We start from the raw sequence: 16,510 nt of genomic DNA, 5'->3' as shown, positions 1-16,510 counted from the left end.
GGGCCTAAGATCAAGCGCCTGGACTGTCAAAAACAATAGGCCAAATGCCTGTGGCTCACAACTGGAACTATAACTTCTCAGGAGGCTGAGATCTGAAGGCCACAGTTCAAAGACTGCCTAGGCAAGGAAAACCTGTTAGACTCTTATCTCCAATGAACCACAAAAAGACCACATTTGGTGCTGTGGGGCAAGTGGTAGAGTGTTCGCCTTGAGGTGAAGGGCTCAGAGACAGTGCCCAGGCTTGTGTTTGAGACACAAAAGTGGAAAAAAAGTGAGGGTTAAGCAAAGTACTTTTGCTATTTGCTAATGAGGATAACATTCTCTGGAAAATGAATGCTCATGTACACCAGAATTGGAGTCAGAGCTCAAGGTTCAAATGTAGCCATCCATATACACAGCCTCTCAGACTCTAGCATTATAACCTTGTGTCCTACAGGGTTCTGAAAGGTCCATTGTTGAAAGGCTTAATATGCTTCCCAAGCCCTTTGTGATAAGCAGTTGACTTGTAATGCCAATGTAATTACAGTTTTGAACCTAGCAGAGCACCAGTAGCTCATGCCTGTCACCCTAGCTCAGGAGGCTGAGGTCTGAGGATCACAGGTTGAAGTCAGCTAGGGTAGGAAAGTCTGATACTCTGAATTCCACTTCTGAAAGATCAGATGTTCAAGAGCTTCCTGTGTTTCCCTTGGTGATGAGAAGTTACTCGCACGCTAAATGTTCTTAGAGTTCTTCAGATATAGAAGCAGGAAAGAAACATTATTGACCCATCCTGGGTTCAAATGAAGTTCTCAGCATCCAAGCACTAGTCCTGTTTGCAGGAAGAACTCCAATGTAACAATATTTGAATGCAGAAAGCAGTTATAAAAGCCAGGCTAGGTGAAGAGAAAAAGGATGCAGGGTTAGGAGGCAGAATGAACACACTCAACATTCCAGGCATGGCCATCAATGAGGGGAAAAATGAAACATTTGTCAGAGTTACACAAGAGTCATGCTTTTCTCAGCCTCTTCAAACAATGACTAATTAACCTTCCTCCCTCAGGTCAAGGGAGCCTCAGGCTATCTTTAAGTTAACAATAGAGAGCCAATTTATTGGGCTAGAGGAAAAGAATAGAAAAACCATGCTCTTTGGTCTTAGGGAGTGGGTCTTTGACTCTCCATCTGTCAGATTTGAAGGCCTTCCTTCTACCTCTGACAGTCCATTCTCCTTCCTTCATTATCCACATCATTAATGCAAATCCCCAGTCCAAGGAAAGGCAAGGCCTTTTCTCTTCTGTCTCAAAGCACCTCAGTTAGAACCTCGCTCTGCCCTCTTGACTCTGGGGCCCTCGGATGCCTGAGAAGTGGAAAGAGAAAGTCTTCCTGATCTCTGGCTGTGTGAAGGCCATGTTGGTGTCGTGGCACACTGCAGTAGGCCTAATGACTTGGAAGTCTTCCTTATTTTCCTCTTGGCATCCAAGTCATCTATCATATTTCTATCTATCTATCTAGCTAGCTAGCTAGCTAGATAGCTGTCTATCTACCTACCTAAGTAGCTATTTCTTTGCCAATTCTTGGGTTGAACGCAAGGCCTGGCACTGTTTCTAGCACTCTACCACTTGAGCCACAGCACCAATTCTGTTTTTTTCTTTAATGTGCTACTGAGGAATTGAACCCAGGCTTCTTGCATGCTAGGCAAGCATTCTCCTACTAATCCACATTCTCAGCTCCTTTACCTTTTTCTTAATGTTAGTTTTTACCTAAGTATGCTACCATTTTACGTCCCCAAGTTTAATTTTCTGAATACCGGTTACATCTAAGAAACCTGATCTTCTCTTCCCTTGCCTGGTTTGTGATTCTTCCTGGGTTGGCCTCAAAATAAAATGTAAATAAAGGCTTGCAGGGTGACCTGCTTTAAGTGGATGGCTGCACAGATTGTTGTGTATGTCTGTGTGTTGCCACTCCTGGACCTTGAACTCAGGATCTGGGCACAGTCCATGAGCTGATTTTACTTAAGGATAGCCCTCTAACACTGGAGCCATATGGCTATACTTCTGGCTTTGTTAGCCCTGAAGTTGGACAGGGCTCTCAAGGACTTTCCTCCCTAGGGTGACTTCAACCATGATCTTCCTATCACAGCCTTGTAAGTATCAAGAAGGACTGCTGAAAGCCACTGGTGTCTGCCAAATCATTGGTCTTGCTGATGTTCTTGGACATACAGGTGAGTTCCCAATCCTCGGTTTGAAGTGGTGGGAGCTGAAGCCCACAGTTCGAATCCTGATCCTGCCACCTCCAAATGGCAGGAGATCCTAAGAAACTCATTCCTATGCATATGAATACCAAATGAATTTGATGTATGTCTTGATTGAATGGGCAGTTCATGAATAATTCTAGGATAAAATTATCCACATTTATATTATAGTACACTGATGGATTTTAATTAAAACTTTATGAAACATTTAAACAATCACATTCAGTAACTGGAGACATAATACCTAAGAATTGGGCCTCACATAATAAAGAGATGCCATTTTTTCTGCCAGGGCATTCTTTAGTTAACTGTTGTATCTCATTTTCTGAATGTAGTTTGGTATATGAATGTAGGATATATTATACCTGACCAGAAAATCATTTATTCAGTTTTTATAAGAAATGTTTATAGTGAAATTTAGAGATAAATCCACATTATATATATTTGAAGACAATTCTTGGTTAGTCCTCTTCTCACATTCCCCATTCCCTTCATGAGAATAATACACATTGTAAGGTAATTCTTAGAATGTTTTGGTGAAATACGTTGACTTTAAACCAGTGAGTTACTCTATGCTGCATTCTGCTTACTTTATATCCAGAAGAGCTAAATTCTTACTTTATTGTTTTCCTTAGGCTTTAACTCAGATTTAATCTCTGATGGGTGACAAATAAAGTTATAACCATATTTTAACATTGGCTAAATTTAAGCTGAGGAGTCTCGGTACAATGATACTCATGCAGATAGGCCTTATAAGTCATGAGACCCTGATATCAAAATGATAACCAATGCTTACTGGTGTCATGCTTATGAGATTTTGTGTATTATATACAATGGTTATTACAATGTTTTTGGAATCAACAGCATTTCATGGGTTAGGAACTGAAGTGAGACATTTTAATCAGAACAAAATTTAAGGAGGCATCCAAAATTAGTTACCAAGATATACATCATGTAACACAATGTTTTGAAAATGCAAACTAAATGAAATAATTTATGAAAAACATCAACATTTACAATAAATACAGAATCACTATGACTGTTTTTTCTTTTACTCCAGTTGCAATACGGCTTACATGGTGACTTTTCTGGTGATATGTTTAGTTAGGTCTTGATATTTAGTTAGAGAAGTTATGTTCTTTCATATATTCATTTGTCAGATCAAAGAGGAAATTAATTCCATGCCAGAGTCAACATCCATAATAATGTTAGAGATGTATCTTTCTACTTTGCCAAAGTTTCAAATCAGCTCGAGAAACTTGGTTTCTTTTTTGGATCTAAATAAATAGGTATATAATTTTGTCAGTACTAGAAATATTTTGACCACCATTTGTTAAACTATTATTTTCCAGAAACTCTTTCTCTCTTTTCATGAGATTTTTAATTTCATTTATGTCATGTGTTGATGTTTTCCCTTAGATAAGCCACATTCAGTCTTCTACAATGTGTAATTTGGAGTAGTTTAAAATTATGGACACTCATGTACACTGCTCAGATTCTATTATTTGCATATTTTTTCTTGTTATACCAGTAGGCATTAGTTCTCAGTATGGATGCTATTGGACTTAATCATTACATTTCTGATTTTTTTAAGTATGTTATGATTCTGTTATTTTATTCTTTTAAATATGTGCAGATCTCACTCCGCATAAAGTCACATTTGTTTTAAACAATTTGATCCATTCAAGGGATTTGCTCTCTTAGGTTCATCTAGAAGAATTTAATTACAAATTAACACAACTGTATTTATGAGACACAGTTATCTTTAAGGCTCTACTCCAAGTTAATATATATTTGAGGTTTTTGAGCTTAAAAAATGGGCAAAACATGTTTACATTCCAGGGGGAGTTCTCATTTCTTGGTTGTTTTTCCAGTTGTAGTGACTTCAATATATGTGCGCATTTTATTTCAATTGTTTTGTGTCAATGTTTTGTTTCATATGTCAGAAATTGCAAAAAGAATCAGTGATTTAGAACTTTTCCAAATAGAATTTTAAAAGAGACACTTGAAATTTTGTGACATCTAGGAATGGGCAGGTCTTCATAATGGAGGTGGTAGCAGAATAACAGACATTGTTTGACGTGATTTTAATTCTTCCTCCTCTTGCCTTACTATTTCCAATGGTATTACTTCAAAGTCTTTAGTGGAAAGAAAGTATTTTTGTCTGTATATACTCAGAATTTTTGGTTTAATTGGGACACATTTTTACACATTCATATTTCATTTTAACTCAAAAATCTTCTTTCCTTCATTTAAAATCACAGATGTGAATTTATAATGCTAAAGTAGCATCTACTAATTTATATGAAATGGTACAAATTATTTTCACTTAACATTATATGTAATATAGAGTGTAATAATAATAATGAGTAATAGAGTATGTAACAATTGACTTTGGGGAAAGTAAATTACAGTGGATTTTGTGAGATACTGAGTAATAATAAAACTTATATTTGATTCTATTAAAAAATTCCAAGTTATATCTAAAAATAACTTATAAACTAATGCTGAAAATATAATATTGTTTATTAGAAAAAGCCAGAAGTTTCCATAACTTGCTTTTTAAAAATTGTCTTGAATCTGGGCTTTGGTGGCTCAAGACTTGTAATCCTAGCTACCCAAAAGTCTGAGGTCTGAGGATCGTGGTTCAAAGCCAGGCTGGGCAAGAAAGTCTGTGAGACACTTATCTCCAATATATCTCTTGAAAACTAGAAACGGCACTGTGGCTCAAGTGGTATAGTGCTATCCCTGAGCTGAAGAGCTGAGGGACAGTGCCCAGGCCCAGCATTCAAGCCACACGACAGACAAAAAATTGGCATGAATTTTTACTTTATTATTTCATGATTTTTTAATGTGAACATACAGAGGGTTTTAAAATTACATGAAGAAAGTAATGAGTACATTTCTTATCAAGCATTGTTGCCTCCTCCCTTGTTTCCCCTTTCCAACTCATCCCATCTCCCTTTATGCCCCCCTAAACCGCCCCCCCCCGCCAAGTTGTAATTTTCGATTTTCGACATATAGTATTGTACATGTCATTGTTGCAATGTGTCCACCTGTATCCCAATTTGTTTTTCTGTTCCCCCACCCAAATTATATCAACATCAAATACAGTGAAAATAGAGGTTAAACCATGGGGGAGGGACATACAAAGCAACAAAGAAATCATCTGGTAAATATGCTAGAAAAAATAGCAAGAAAGAAAAACCATTTGAGTCCTTATCTTGGTGTTCATTTCACCTAACATCAAATTGTCTGACAGTTTGTGTTTATCTCCGACATACATTAGTTATAGCAATAAAGGAAACCATGGAACCTATGTTTCTTTGGGCATGGATTACTTCACTTAATACAATTTTTTCCATGGCTTACCATTTCCTAACAAACGGTTCAATGCCATTTTTTCTGATGAAGGCATAGAATACATTTGTGTATATATATATATATATATATATATATATATATATATATATATATATATATATATATATATATATATATATATATACCATATTTTCTTGATCCATTCATCTACTGAGGGGCATCTGGGTTGGTTCCATATCTGAGCTACGGTAAATAATGCTGCCATAAACATAGTTATGCTGATGCTGATAGATTTAGTATTGTCCTTTTTATGATCATTTGGATAAAAGCCCAAAAGTGGGATTGCTATGTCACAGGGGAACTCTATGTGGAGTCTTTGGAGGAACCTCCACACTACTTTCCAACGTGGTTATACAACATTACAATCCCACCAACATCCTGTCCAGCTTCTGTTATAGTACGGTTCTACATTATAGACATTCTAACTGGGGTAAGGTTGTATTTCAGTGTAGTTTAGATTTGCATTTCTTTTATTGCTAGGGAGGTTGAGCATTTTTTCCTGTGTCTACTGGCCATCCTTCTTTGCTCTTCAGAGAGATTTCTTTTTAGTCTTTAGCCCAGTTATTTATTGGGCAGTTGTTTCTTTGAGGATTTGTTGTTGGGGGATTTAACTTTTTGAGTTCCAGGTATATTTTAGATATGAGACCCTTATCTGTTGTATGGCTAGTGAAGATCTTCTCCCAATCCATGGGCTTTCTATTGATCTTGCTAGTTTTGTCCTTTGCCATGCAGAAGCTCTGCAATTTCATGCAATTCCATTTGTCCAACCTTTCTTTGATTTGTTGTGTTTCCAGGTCTCTATTAAGAAAACTTTGTCCTGTGTCAAGGAGACATGGGTTATCTCCTACTTTGTCCTGCAATGTTTTCAGGGTGTCTGCTTTGACTCTGAGGTCTTTCATCCCTTTGGATTTGATTCTTGTGCAGTGTGATATATTTGGATCTAGGTTTACTTTTCTACAATTGATTAACCAATTTTGTCAGCACCATTTACCGAAGAGGCTGTCTTTCTTCCATTCTAGTTTTCTAGCTCCGTTATCGAAGATTAGGTGGCTATAGGTCTGTTGGTTCATTTCTGGTATTTCAATTCTATTCCATTAGTCCTGAGGTCTGTTCTTGTGCCAATTCCAGGCTGTTTTTATTACTATGGCTTTGTAGTAGAGTTTGAAATTTGGTATTGATATTCCTGCAGCACTGTTCTTTCTGTTAAGGAAGATTTTTGATCTCCCGGGTCTTTTATTGTTCCATATGAATTTTTGGATTGCCTCTTCTATTTTATTGAGGAATGAGTTTGTAATATTGATATGTATTGCATTGAATTTTTAGATAGCCTAGGGGAGTATTTTCATTTTCACGATGTTGATTCTTCTAATCCAGGAGCATGGGAAGTTTTTCCACTTTGCAACTTCTGTTTTGATTTCCTTTTTCAGGCTTTTAAAGTTTTCATCATAAAGATCCTTCACTTTTTTTTAATAATTCCTAGGTATTTTATTTTTTGTGGGGCTATTATAAATGGAGTTGCTTTCCTGATTTCAGCCATGCTTTTCTCATTGTTGGCATACAGAAAAGCCATTGATTTTTGAGAGTTAGTTTTTCCCCTGCTACATTGTCAATACTTTGAATCAGCATGAATAATTTCAGAGTTGAGTCGGTGGAATTATTTAAATACAACATCATGTCATCTGCAAATAGGGAGAGTTTTATATCATCTTTTCATATTTGGATCCTTTTATGTTTGCATCCCGTCTTATTGCTGTAGCTAGGCATTCGAATAGTAAATTGACTAGAAGTGGAGAGATTGGGCATCCTTGTCTTATTCCTGAGTTAAGAGGAAATGGCATTATTTTTCCACTATTAAGTATAATGATGTCTGTAGGTTTGTCATACACAGGCTTTATCGTATTGAGGAATGTTCCCTGGATTCATAGGTTTTCCAGAGCCTTCATCATAAAGGAGTGTTGGATCTTGTCAAAGGCTTTTTCTGCATCTATTGAGATAAGCATGTTCTTATTCTTGTTCTTGTTGATGTGATGAATTATATTAATTGATCTGCAAATATCGAACCAGATTTGTATCCCGGAAAAAAATCCTGTATGAGTTTTTGGAGGAATTGTCAAAGTCATTTGGCCAAAATTTTTTTGAGACGTTTTTCATCAATGTTCATCAAAGAAATGGGTCTATAATTCTTTGATGAGTCCCCGCTTGGTTTTGGGATGAGGGTTATGATGGCTTCATAGAATGAATTTGGTAGTGAACTTTCCCTTTCAATTTCATTGAAGAGTTGGAGGAGTATTGGTGTGAGCTCTGCTTTGAAGGCATTGTAGAGTTCTGCTGTAAATCCATCTGGTCCTGGGCTTTTCTTAGCTGGGAGGTCTCTTATTGCTGATTCTATTGCTATGCTTGATATGGGCATGTTAATTTGATTTAACTCATCTTGGTTGAGTTTTAGCATGGAAACACAATGGCATGGAAACGGCTAGGAAAAGGTCCATTTCTTCCTGGTTCTTAAACTTATTAGCATAAATGTTTGAGAAATATTCCCTTATAATGTTCTGAATCTTGGTTGCTTCTCATTCCCTTTCTCATCTCTGAGTTTGTTTATTTGGTATATTCTCTTCTTTTTGAAACAATTTGCTAAGAGAATGTCAATTTTGTTATTTTTTTTTGAAGAACCAACTCTTTGTTTTGTTTATTCTTTTAATGTTGTTTTGGGGCTCTAATTCATTTATTTCTGATGTAATTTTAATTACTTCTTTCCATCTACTGGATTGGGGTTTATCTTGCTGCTCTTTTTCAAGGAGGTTCAGATGTCTTATTAAATTGTTGGTTTCAGATCTCTCTAATTTGTTGGTGTAGGACCTCAGAGCTATAAACTTGCCTCTGAGTACTGCCTTTGCTGTGTCCCAGAGAAGCTAGTAATTTGTATGTTCATTATTTTTGAATATCATGAACATTTGCATTTCCTTTCTAATCTCTTCCATGACCCACTGGTGATGAAACAGTGTGTTGTTCAGCCTCCATGTTGTACACGACTTTCTTTGTTGGCTTTTGGTGTTGAGTTCTAATTTTATTCCCTTGGATGATTTTTCTTGGCTCTTACTGTGTTTTTGATGTTTTTTTTTAATGTGTAGGATAACTTTAATGCCTTTATAGGGCTGGATTTGTGGAAATATACTGTTTCAATTTTTCTTTGCTATGTACAGTTTTTATTTGACCTTCGGTTATGAAGGAGAGTTTAGCTGAGTTCGGTATTCTTGATTGATAATTGTTTGTCTTTACCGCATGCATCTCCCATTCCAAGCTCTTCTTGCTTTAATCGCCTCTGCTGAGAAATCTGGGGTGATTCTAATTGGTTTGTGTTTATAGGTGATTGTTCTTTTCTCCTTGAGAACTTTAAGGATCCTTTCCTTGGTCTGAATTGATCCTGTGAAGATTATAATCTGACTGGTGGGATATCCTGCTCTGGTCTGGTCGATGTGGGGTTCTATAAGCTTCTTATATCTGAATAGGCATATCTTTTTGAATGTTTGGGAAGTTCTCTGTTAGGATTCTGTTAAATAAATTTCCTAGACCTTTAACTTCTTTTTCTAGGTGCTCCTCTACACCCATTGTCCTCAGATTATGATTTCTGATAGTGTCTTCCAAATGTTACATAGATCTATCATATTTATTAGATTTGTCTTGGATACTTGCATGTTCTTTCTCTATAATATCTAGGCTGTCTGCAATCCTCGAGATTTAATCTTCTGCATGGCCTAACCTACTACAAAGACTTTCTACTTTGTTTTTTTTTTTTTTCCTTCTAATTGTTTGGCTTGGATGGCTTCAAATTCTTTGTTGGAGCTTTGTTTTGGATCTTGAATGAACTTTACTTCCTTAATTTGATGTTTAGTGTTTATTCTCAAATCACTTAGTTTACTGGTTATGGTTTCCCTGGACACCCATTCTTTCTATTGGCCTCCATTCAGCATTCCATTTGTGGTCTACCTCAATTTTTTCAGCTGTCTATTTATGGATTCCATGAATGTCTTTATTGATCTTTGTCTATTCTCATCCTGCTCTCTCAATCCATGTATTATTCTTTCATTAGCCTCGTCACATTCACGCAATTCCTGTAATTCTCTATGACTGTGCTCAGCATGCTCACACATTTCCTGTATTTCTCTTTTACTCTTCTTAACATGCTTATGCAATTCCTGCATTAATTTTTAAGTAGCTTCCTAATGCTCACAAGATTCCTGTATTAATCTTTGGTTTGCCTCCTCTCGCTCCCTACCATGCTCACACTGAGTCTTGTGCAAGTGTTCAATCATTTCATTCACCATGTTTACCAGTAGTCTTTATACAGTTTTTTGGGAACTCCTCTGGATTATTCATTATCTATTTTGTCACCTGATTATCATGAGTGGGAGGTCAGATACCTGGACTTGCCTTTTTCTTGTGCTTTTCATCTTGTTCTGCACATTTGGTATGAAAGAAACACCAATTTTGAGGAATTCCGGGAAGATGGTGGAGGAGAAGCAGGAATCTGAACAAGCTCTCAAATAGAAAGCAGTTTTAGAGTTCCAGTGAACAGTCCTAAGCCAGAGAATCACACCAAGTGTGCCATCACAGAACAGAGAGTTAGAAAAGAGAGGGGAAGCCAAGACAAGGAGACACAATGAGCGCCTGCCAGCAGCCACTGCCGCGGCGGCAGGGTCACAGCGGCGACCGCAGCCGCGGCCATACCTGAGCACTCACACAGAGAGTCCGGGACGAAGGAGCCAGATGCAGTGGGCAAACGGATTCTACTCAACAACAGCAAGAACCGACAAGGAGCAGACAACTTCATCCTGCAGTTTGCAGACCAGAGACGACCCAGGAACCAAGACTCTGCATGAGTAGAAGCCTGACGTCCTCACTCCTTCTCAAGGAGCAGAGGAAGGAAAGCCAGCCCTCCCCCCTCAGTACCGGAGATCTCCATCTTGGATACCGACAAAACTGGGAGGAGCTGCTAGCTCCAACTCAGGCCTTGGAATAAACTAGAGTCATTTAGCAGGTCACAAGAACTTAACAGTGGCATGACCTGCCAGACTCAGCTACATCCAGGGAAAAGTCACCCAGGTCAGGCGCCAGCCATAGGAGTGGCTTCACTCACTGGGTAATCAGAGCCAGAGGCTGCCCCTCCCTCTAGCAGCCTCCACAATCAATTGAAAAACAGAAACCCTGAGAATGGCTCCAGGCTGAATTCTGAGTTTTTCACAAAATAGCCCCAGGGAAAAGCTACTGTTTGTTGAAAGGCCTCAACTCTACCCAGAACCTAGCCACATCACTGCATCCCACCTCTTTTCTGATTCTCAAAGCAGATCACCCTCCCATTAAACTAACCTGGGGGGGGATCTCAAAAACTTGGGTAAAGCAGAGCATTTTTCTGCCTGTTTGAACAAACTGACTTAAGAAACCAATCAAGCCACAGGACCTCAAGCAGACCAGAGACTCCAACAAGAGGCTGGTTACAGACACAAGGGAGATAAAAGATTTTTTCCCACCCCTCCCCCCAAAAAATAAAAAAAAAATCAAAGAGCTTTTTTTTTCTTCTTCTTCTTTTACTTTTTTTTTTTCTTTTTTGGTAACTCATATATAAATTTTTTTTCTTTTCTAAAACTTTTATTAATCTTTAATTTTTGCTTTTCTTGAAAAAACATTGTTTTCCAGTAATTTTTTTTTGCTTCTTATAATTTTTATTTTAGGGATCCATGAATGTGTGTTTTTCTTTCTTTTCTTGTCTTATTTCTCTTTTTTCTTTTTAAATTATCTTTCTGTTTTTTTGTTTAGCTCTACTGAAATTCTGATCTTTTTTTCTCCCTTTCTTATCCTTTTCACCTTTTCCTCTCTTTTTTTCTTCTTTATGTGACTTAACTCTTGTCAGGTACATCCTCAGATAAACCAGTAGTTAAATACTAGACCCTATCCTCCATTGTGTAGACACTTAATCCACAAATTTATTACTCAATTCAAAACCTCTGAGAATTAAATTCCTTAATAGCAGTACTACCTCTTTATACCTATATAATATTTTAGGCATTTTTTTAAAGTTTTTCACATCTACTCTATGTCCCTCCCCTTCTCTCAATATATTCAAGTTCCTCTCTAAATAGTTTTAGAATCTCCATAATATTAATAATTTTTACTTTTCTATTTTTTTCTGGTCTCTTTTCATTTCCTTTCCCTTTCTTCTTTTTTTCTCTCTCTCTACTTGCATCCTACCAACCTATTTCCTGCATTGAGATTAGGACATAATTAACTCTCCCTGTGCCTCCCCACACAAATCTATTACTACTTTTTACCCACATCTCTCCCTAACACTAATAATTTCTGGATTTCCAAATTCTTCTCCGCAGATAGAAGCCCATGAACATATAGTTGTTTGATGTTGAATAGATGTATCTGTTGAACTAGATTGTATCTGAAGATAGTTGACTGTACAAATTCAGATTTTGGATGATGCTTTCCTTAAGATAGTGTTCTAGCACAAAACTGGTGCTATTTTCATCTCAAATGGGCACAGTAAGCCGGAAAAACACAAGAAAAATGGCAAATCCGGGTATGTCAATTCGCAATCTTGATAATTACTGGTCAGAACAGATAATGAATAATCCAGAGGAGAGTTCCCAAATAGCTCTACAAACACTGCTGGCAAACATGATAAATAAAAAGTTTGAAAACATACAAAAGACTCTGTATGAGCGTGATAGGGAGAGAGAGGAGGCAATCCAAAACTTTATACAGGAATATCATAACCATGAGTAAGCTACTCAAAAACTGATACAGGATTTGCATGAGCAGCTTCAGAATACTCAAAGTGAAAGTGAGGAATGGCCTTAGCAGGCTGAGAACACTCAAAGAGAACTGCAGGAATCCCATGAATGGGAGGAAGCTAATCAACGAGTAATACGGAATTGAGAGATCAGGAAGAGAATACACAAAGATCACTAAAGGCATTCATGGAATCCCTTAAAAAAGAGCTGAAGGAAGACAGGGAGACCACAAAGGGAATGCTGAATGGAAACCAACATAAGCAATGGGAGTAAAAAAAAATCATAACCAATCAACTAAGTGATTTGAGAACAAACACTGAACACCAAATTAAGGAAGTAAAGAAGCTCATACAAGACCTAAAACAGAGCTTCAACAAAGAATTTGAAGCCATCAAAGCTGACCAATTAGAAGGAAAAGAGATAAAAAAAAAAACACAAAGTAGAGAGTCTTGACAGCAGGTTAGACCATGCTGAAGATCGAATCTCAGGGATTGAAGACAGCCTAGATATTATAGAGAAAGAACATACAACCATCCAAGACAAGTCCAAGAAATATGATAGATCTATACAACACTTGGAAGACACCATCAGAAAGCCTCATCTAAGGATAATGGCTGTAGCGGAGCACCTAGAAACAGAAATTAATGGTCTAGGAAATTTGTTTAATAGGATCCTAGCAGAGAACTTCCCAAACATACAAAAAGATAGGCCTATTCAGATACAAGAAGCTTTTAGAACCCCAAATAGACCAGACCAGAATAGGACATCCCACCATCACATTATATTCCACACAGGATCAACTCAGATCAAGGAAAAGTTCCTTAAAGCTGTCAAGGAGAAAAGGTTATTCACCTATAAAGGGAAACCAATGAGAATCACCTCAGATTTCTCAGCAGAGACAATCAAAGCAAGAAGAGCCTGGAATGATGTATGCCATGCCCTAAAATCAAACAACTATCAACCAAGAATACTGTACCCAGCTAAAGTCTCCTTCATAACTGAAGGCCAAATAAAAACCTTCCATAGCAAAGAAAAATTGAAACAATACATCTCCACCAAACCAGGCCTACAAAGGCTTCTTAAAGATGTCCTACACATAGAAAACCAACAAGACCACAATAAAAGCCATGAAACTGCACCCAAACTGAGAATCCAAGAACCATAGGAAGAACCCAGTTTTTGCAGCCAGCACGAAGGTGGAAAACATGGCAGGAAGTCACAAATACCAATCAATCCTATCTAACAGGTATCTACCGAATATTTCACCCAGCAGCATCAGAATAAACGTTTTTCTCAGCAGCACATGGAACGTTTTCTAAAATAGACCACATTTTAGGCCACAAAGCAAACTTGTCTAAATTCAGAAACATTGAAATTATACCTTGCATTCTCTCTGACCACAGGGGAATTAAATTAGAACTCAACACCAAAAGCCACCAAAGAAAGTCCGGTATCACATGGAGGCTGAACAACACACTGCTGAATCATGAGTGGGTCATGGAAGAGATTAGAAAGGAAATTAAAATGTTCATGCTATTCAACAAAAATGAACACACAAATTACCAGCTCCTCTGGGACACAGCAAAGGCAGTACTCACAGGCAAGTTTATAGCTCTGAGCTCCTACATCAACAAATTGGAGAGATCTAAAACTAACAATTTAATGACACATCTAAACCTCCTTAAAAAAAAGCGGCAAGATAATCCCCAATCCAGTAGATGGAAAAAAATAATTACATATAAATCAGAATTAAATGAATTAGAATCAGAAAAAAAAATGTAGAAAGAATCAACCAAACAAAGAGTTGGTTCTTCGAAAAACTTAACAAAATTGACACACCCTTAGCAAATCTTATCAGAAGAAGATGAGAACACATCCAAATTAATAAACTCAGAGATGAGAATGAAAACATCACCATGGAAACAACTAAGATTCAGAAGATTATAAAGGAATACTTCTCAAAACTTTATGCTAATAAGTTTGAGAACTTGACAGAAATGGACTTTTTCCTAGCAAATGTTGACATGCCAGAACTAAACCAAGATGAGTTAAACCATCTTAACAGGCCCATAGCAAGCATTGAAATAGAAACAGCAATAAGAGCCCTCCCAGCTAAGAAAAGTCCAGGACCAGATGGTTTTACAGCGGAATTTTACAAGGCCTTCAAAGCAGAGCTCACACCAATACTCCTCCAAATCTTCAATGAAATTGAAAGAGAAAGCTCACAACCGAACACATTCTATGAAGACATCATAACCCTCATCCCAAAACCAGACAGGGACTCATCAAAGAAAGAGAACTATAGACCCATTTCTTTGATGGACATTGATGAAAAACTTCTCAACAAAATTTTGGCCAATCGAATTCAACAGTTCATCCAAAAAATCACCACACGATCAAACAGGATTCATTTCAGGGATGCAAAGCTGGTTCAATATGTGCAAAACAATTAGTATTATTCATCACATCAACAGGAGCAAGAATAAGAACCACATGGTTATCTCAATAGATGCAGAAAAAGCATTCGACAAGATCCAACACCCCTTTATGATGAAGGTTTTGGAAAAATTAGGAATCCATGGAACATTCCTCAATACAATAAAGAATGTATATGACAAACCTACAGCCATCATTATATACTTAATGGTGAAAAACTAAAGCTATTTCCTATTAACTCAGGAAAAAGACAAGGATGTCCACTCTCTCCAATTCTCTTCAATCTAGTATTAGAATGCCTAACTACACCAGTAAGACAAGATGCAGACATAAAGGTATAAAAATAGGGAAAGAAGAAATAAAACTCTCAGTCTTTGCAGACGACATGAGATTGTACTTAACGAATCCCATAGACTCCACTCCCAAATTACTCAGGCTGATTCAAAGCTTTGGCAAAGTAGCAGGTTATAAAATTAACCCCCAAAATCAATGGCTTTTCTCCATGCCAACAATGAGAAAGGTGTGGCTGAAATTAGGAAAGCAACTCCATTTGTAGTAGCCCCACAAAAAATAAAATACCTAGGAATTAAATTAACCAAAGAAGTGAAGGACCTCTATGATGAAAACTTTAAACTCTTGAAAAAGGAAATCAACACAGAACTTAAAAAATGGCAAAGCCTCCCATGCTCCTGGATTGGAAAGATTATCGTGAAAATGGCAATAATTCCCAAGGCTATCTACAAATTCAACGCGATACCTATCAAAATTCCAACCTAATTCTTGAAGACAATAGAAGAGGCAATCCAAAAATTCATATGGAACAAAATAATACCCCGAATAGCAAAAATGCTCCTTAACGGAGCTGCAGGAATATCAATACCAAATTTCAAACTCTACTATAAAGCCATAGTAATCAAAACAGCCTGGTATTTGCATAAGAACAGACCTCAGGACCAATGGAATAGAATTGAAAACCCAGAAATGAACCTACAGACCTAGAGCCATCTAATCTTCGATAAGGGAGCTAAAACAATAGAAAGGAAGAAAGATAGCCTCTTGAGTAAATGGTGCTGGCAAAAATGGTTAACTGCTTGTGGAAAACTAAAGCTAGATCCTTATATATCACCCTGCACCAGAATCAACTCCAAATGGATCAAAGACCTCGAAGTCAAAGCACACACTCTGAAAACATTACAGGATGGAATAGGAGAAACCCTAGGTCTCCTTGGCTCAGGTCGAATTTTTCTGAATAGACACCCGGAAACACAGCAAATCAAAGAAAGTTTGAACAAATCGGATTGCATAAAGTAGCAGAGCTTCTGCATGGCAAAGGACATAGCTAGGAAGATCAATAGAAAGCCCACGGATTGGGAGAAGATCTTTACTAGCCATACAACGGACAAGGGTCTCATATCTAAAATATACTTGGAACTCACAAAATTAAACCCCCAAAAACAGATCCTCAAAGAAACAACTGCCCAATACATAAGTGGGCTAAAGACGTAAAGAGAAACTTCTCTGAAGAAGAAAGAAGGATGGCCAATAGACACATGAAGAAATGCTCAGCATCCCTAGCCATAAAAGAAATGCAAATCAAAACAACATTGAGATATCACCTTACTCCATTTGGAACTCTAACAACAACAGGTGCTGGAGAGTATGTGGACAG

Source organism: Dipodomys merriami, unplaced genomic scaffold (genome assembly GCF_024711535.1).
Source record: "Dipodomys merriami isolate MVZ:Mamm:240054 unplaced genomic scaffold, mDipMer1.0.p SCAF_695, whole genome shotgun sequence".
Classification (NCBI taxonomy): Eukaryota; Metazoa; Chordata; class Mammalia; order Rodentia; family Heteromyidae; genus Dipodomys; species Dipodomys merriami.
The sequence above is the reverse complement of the archived record's forward strand: the minus strand, read 5'-3'. Positions refer to the sequence as shown.